This window comes from Misgurnus anguillicaudatus, chromosome 20 (assembly GCF_027580225.2).
Source record: "Misgurnus anguillicaudatus chromosome 20, ASM2758022v2, whole genome shotgun sequence".
In the NCBI taxonomy this organism is placed as follows: Eukaryota; Metazoa; Chordata; class Actinopteri; order Cypriniformes; family Cobitidae; genus Misgurnus; species Misgurnus anguillicaudatus.
Window position 1 is genome coordinate 7,691,631 of NC_073356.2, and position 6,000 is coordinate 7,697,630.

Below are 6,000 nucleotides of genomic sequence, written 5' to 3' on the forward strand. Positions count from 1 at the left end.
CCCCTCTGTCGAATCAACGAGTCAGCCGAGAGGGTTTGGTCCCCGGCGCTATCTTGGAAATCACTGCCGGTCGATGCAGTCCGCCTAGCCGTTATCGTGAGTCCGCTACCTTGAGAGAATATAACATAACCTGTTCAGTCTGTCCATCAACAGGGAAGAAAGCTGTCGTCTGTGGAAGAAGAGAGAGAGAAACAGTGTGAGCTCCAAGGAGACCCGTTGTGAAAGAGAACTATACGTACCAGAAGCTGTAATCAGCGACGAGGTGAGAGAATTAACTGAGAACGATTCACTGTGCCTTTGTGTCCCAGATGTCGTCTGTGGAGGAAAAGAGAGAGAAACAGAGTGAGCTCCAAGGAGACCCGTTGTGAAAGAGAACTATACGTACCAGAAGCTGTAATCAGCGACTAGGTGAGAGAATTAACTGAGAACGATTCACTGTGCCTTTGTGTCCCAGCTGTCGTCTGTGGAGGAAGAGAGAGAGAAACAGTGTGAGCTCCAAGGAGACCCGTTGTGAAAGAGAACTATACGTACCAGAAGCTGTAATCAGCGACGAGGTGAGAGAACTAACTGAGAACGATTCACTGTGCCTCTGTGTCCCAGCCGTCGTCTGTGGAGGAAGAGAGAGAGAAACAGTGCGAGCTCTAAGGAGACCCGTTGTGGAAGAGAACCATACATACCAGAAGCTGCAATCAGCAACGAGGTGAGAGAACTAACTGAGAACGATTCACTGTGCCTTTGTGTCCCAGCTGTCGTCTGTGGAGGAAGAGAGAGGGAAACAGTGTGAGTACTAAAGTGACGAGTTGAGGAGGAAGATTCATACTTACCCAGCAGCTGTAGTCGGTGGAGACCCTCGTGAGGACGATCCGCTGTGTCTTCGTGCCCTAGTGGTAGCCTGTAGAGAGGAAGAGAAACAGGAAAGGAGAGTGAGTCGACAACTAAGGAGCTGCGTGGAAAGACGGCGGAGTGCCGCGAACTACACGCAGGTACACGGACAGGGAACAGTACATGCCCATATTCATTGTGATTTTATTCTGCCTCCAGGAAGGAAGAGGAGCGCGCCACGGGCAGAGGGAACCAGAGGCGGGAGCCCGTTCCCCGACGTAAAATCTCCCCCCCCCCCCCCTGGAGGACAGATCCTGATCCTAGTTTTAAATCCCCTTTCCCCGAGTCCCCATATATTTTAAATATTTAAATCAATAAAGACTATTTTTATACTTACTTGTACTCGTTGTTGTCTGGTCATTGGGTTGGTTTTGGGGACCTCCTCGAGGTGGAAGTTAGAAGGGGCGTGGCTTAACCCTTAGCGGCCAGCCCCTGGCTTGTGACATTAGCATCATTTAATGTGTCAGGAAATTTTTGGGTTTCCAAAGAATGAGTAAACATCCTTAGCAAAAGAGGAGCCAACTTTTCAGAATATTTTTTGTATAGCTCAATACCAAAACCATCTGGCCCTGCTGACTTGCCATTAGGAAAGGATTTTATAGCATCAATAATCTCTGAAATAGTAATGTCAGAGTTTAAGGCCTCATGAGCATCATCAGACAATTTAGGAAGATTTAAAGGTTCTAACCAATTAGATATGTCCCCTCTTGCTTTAGATGTATATAATTGCTCATAATATTCTCTGAAGCGATCGTTTATACATTTAGGATCAACAAGCATATCCCCTGCTTTTGATTTAATTTTATGTATGGCTTTGTTAGCTTGTAACCCCCTCAGTTGTCGAGCCAGCAATTTATGGGGTTTATCCCCTAACTCAAAATATTTTTGTCTTACTCTTAACAGTTGATCCCATACCTGTGCAGATAATATAGTATTATATTCATACTTTAATTTAAGAATAGTCTGTAAGGTAGAGGGACTAGAGGAAATTCTATAAGAGGGTTCCAATTTAGATAATTCCTCTTCTATTTCTGAAAGGCGTCTACGTTTTTCTCGTCTAGCCGAAGATTCAAAAGAGATAACATGACCCCTAATTACAGCCTTAAAGGATTCCCATAAAGTGGAGTCTGTAACTTCACAATTATCATTAAGATCTAAGAATTCTGTTATCTTTTGAGATATAAATTGGCAAAATGATGCATCAGAAAGTAGAGAAGGGTGAAAACGCCAACAATATGGTTTGGACTTATGACCAAGATCAAGAACCATTGAAGTCGGAGAATGATCAGAGATTAAGATGTTGTGATAATTAGAAGTGACCACGTTTGATATAAGCTTGGAGTCAAGTAAAAAATAATCAATTCTTGAAAAAGATTTATGTCTTTGTGAGAAAAATGAATAGTCTCTATCTGTGGGATGTATCAATCTCCATATGTCGACCAGATTCATGGAGGACCTTAGGTTATTTAAAACTGTGGAGGCTGAGGGCAACTGGCTTATTTGGGCTGACCTGTCCAAAACATTATCAAGCACACAGTTAAAGTCACCACCTATAATAACGTGTGAATCAGTAAAATCAGAGAGTAAGTTAAATATTTTAGTAAAAAAAGCAGGATCATCAAAGTTTGGTCCATACACATTAAGTAGTGTAACATGAAATGAGTAGATGTAACCAGTTACCAAAATATATCGACCATTTGGATCACTCAGTGTGGAGACATGTCTAAATGGAACTGTCTTTCGAATTAGAATTGCAACCCCTCTAGCTTTGCTGGAGAATGTGGACTGAAAAATATGACTAACCCAGCTGCATTTAAGCGTTTTCTCTTTCTTTGGCCTAATGTGCGTCTCTTGCAAGTACATAACATCAGCAGATAGAGATTTCAAATGGGAAAACACTTTAGCTCGCTTGATCACATGACCTAAACCACGCACGTTCCAGCTGGTGAAAGTGATGCCGCTGCTGCCCTTAGAGGATGAACTAGGATTCATATAAGAGTTGAAAATAAACAATGTACATGCATACCGCCCTTTCAGAACACGTTATAGTGTAAAAACAACAACAGAAAAACAAACCACAAAAAGAGAACATTACCCCCCACCCCCCGTCCCACTTTCCCAAACAAAGTGAGAACATGCCTCCCAAAAACTCACTGAGGGGTAGCTGGACCATCGGAACAGCGAAACTGTAGCTAAAAGCCTTACAGCTCCCTCTCCAACAAGGCGTCCAAGTCTAAGTAGCTTTTAAATCAAAGTCACACATCAGAGCAAGTTATGTAGGAATATATAAATCATACTCAGGAAAGTGTCCCGACAAAAACCTCCGTCTCTTCAGGTGAGGAGAACACCTTGTCAGTGATGCCGTGAGTGACGCGCAGTTTTGCGGGGTAAATAAAGCCACTTCTCAAGCCAGCTTCACGAAGGCGCTTCCTGACATTATTAAATGCCTGCCGCTGCTTCATTATTTCAGCCGGAAGGTCGGGAAAGATGTGTATCGGTCTGCCCTCGTAGCGCAAAGGAAACTGCTGTCGAGCCAGCTGGAGTATTTTTTCTTTTACTTGGAAATGATGAATCCGGGCTATCATCACACGGGGCCGCGCGTCTTCTCCAGAGGGTTGCCCCCCCAGACGATGAGCTCGGTCCACTTCCAGCGACGTAGAGAAGTTACTAGTGCCTAACAGATCAGGAATAAACTTTGTCAGGAATTCGGTGGGGCGACCATTCTCAATCCGTTCAGGTAAGCCGACAATTTTTATGTTTTGTCGCCTGGAGCGGGCTTCAAGATCAATCACTTTCTCACAAAGAGCTTTATTCTCTGACTGAACTTTTGCGCACTTCTGCTCGACGAGGGAAATGCGGCGGTCATAATCGGCGGTAGCGTTTTCCACCTCCTTAATTCTGTCCCCGAGGCACACTAAAGATGCTTGAGTGGACGCCATCGATGCTTCCAGTAGGTCAAATCGGTCAGTCATCGTTTTACTCATACTCTGTATTGCCAATAGAATATTAGATTCGGCGTCAGTCTCTCCACTTGACCCCGAGGACGCCGCGGCCTGTTCCATCGTCTCCGACGGCGATTGAGCAGGGGATTCATTCAGTGCTTTATCGAGCTTCTTTCCCTTTTCAGCTTTAGGCTTGGTCATTATGCAACTCTCAGAGAAAATGTGAAGTAGAAGAAATCAAAAATAATTTTAACAAAGACCGGTAAACTTAAAATACGGAGAGGAGCTCAGCAGAACACGTCTACTCCATTCGGTACTCAATAGCGCCCCCACACGGTGGGGTTTTAAACGCACCGGGGGCACATAACATAGCACAAGACGGCGAGATACCGAGCGCGCCGCGGGTGTGCGAGATAAGTAAATTCAGAGTCACGTTGGTGAGCTCGCTGAGCGCACCGTGGTGTACACATAAAACGCATGAGCGTGCATGATTGAGCCGAGAGAACCTGCGCTCGTAGGGCAGGGACGTCTAAGCTGTACAATCTGACAACGTAGACGGCGAAGACCAGCCGGCCGTGTAGCAGATATCAAATAGATACCCCTGTAGACCAAGTCCATGAAAAAGCCAAACGCTCACAGAGTGGGCTCTATATAGGACATAGCTCATAGAGGGGCGTGAGCCAGTGCGATGGTTTCAACGATCCATCTAAATAACCACTGTAAGCAACAGACATACATAGTGAGTGATCTGCGAAGCTCACGAACGGCCGATCTGACTATAATATGCGGCAGAACGGTTCGTAGCGTTGGATTATACAGATACCACAATAGTGTGAACCCAGGTGCGCCCTCGAGCGCATCGGGATGCATATAGGTAGTATTATAGTGCACAGATCGGTGAGCTGTCCAAGCGCGCCGTAAATGTGTATTGACTATAAATTGCACGGGCACAGGTGAACACTTGAATACATCGTGAATGCATATAGATGAATCAGAGTGTTATAATGCACAGGCCGGCAAGATTCTCAAGCGCGCCGTCATGTGTTCTGATAATAAGTTGTGCGCACACGGGTGAACCCTTCAGTGCACCGTGAATGCGTATAGATAAATCAATGCACAGAACGCGCCGTGAATGTGTACAGATATGATTGATGAACGTACGGTGGGCACTCAACGCACCGTGAACGTACACAGATGAACAACAATGTATGTATGTGTCACAGCCGTGTATACAGATGAGCTTTTCCGAGCGCATCTTTAGTGTATACCGAAATGTTGTAGCGTGCATATGTGAGCTTCTCTAAGCGCACGGTGGACGCATATAATTAAAACCCATATCGTGCATACAGGTGAGCTTACGCGGCGCACCTTTAATGCAACAAACCTCACTAGTGCGCGAAGCAGGGATGTCGAAGCTGTAAACTGACAACGTGGACGGCGGGGACCAGCCGGCCGTGTCACAAATGTCAAATGAGAAACTTCTAAGACCATGCCCGAGGATCTAATCCATACATGGAGTAGACTTCATTGTCACGGGAGGTGATAACGTCAACGATCCATAAATAACCTGTATTGACAGGTGCGCTAGTGAGTGATCTGTGACGCCGATGAACAGCTGATCGTCTGATGTACGTCAGACATATCTGTCATACAGGACCTTGGACAGTTCCAGAGCGCTGCGCCTCAGGCACCGTCCGCATCTGAGAAATGACAGACTTTTGAATAAAGTGGATGGTCGGTCATAAAAGCGTGGTTCGCTGTTATCACCGCCACATATATATATATACGCAGGGGGAGAAAGCCGCCGTGCACGAGCCTCTGTAGTGAGGAGAAAGCTGTTCCACCTACAATTCGCGGGGGGAAGACTCTCGCTGTCACTAGACAGAATAGATCAGACTTTGCATAAGGACGCCTCGCGAAAGGGGTCCTAGCAGCTCGTGTCAACGTGTTATAAGGCACGTAATGTAGGTCGTGTCCCACGGATGCAATCTCTGCACGCCCATCATAACGGGTTAATATGTCTGCATCTTGGTAGTTAAGCACGAGATGCGTATCACTCTGAATGAACATAGCTTATAAAGCGATGCAATGAGTTTATAAAGGAGATGACTCGCCAGCTTGTACAGGGGGCGAGATCTCAGTCTGGTTCGGTAAATAATGAAACCACCGTAGTTTG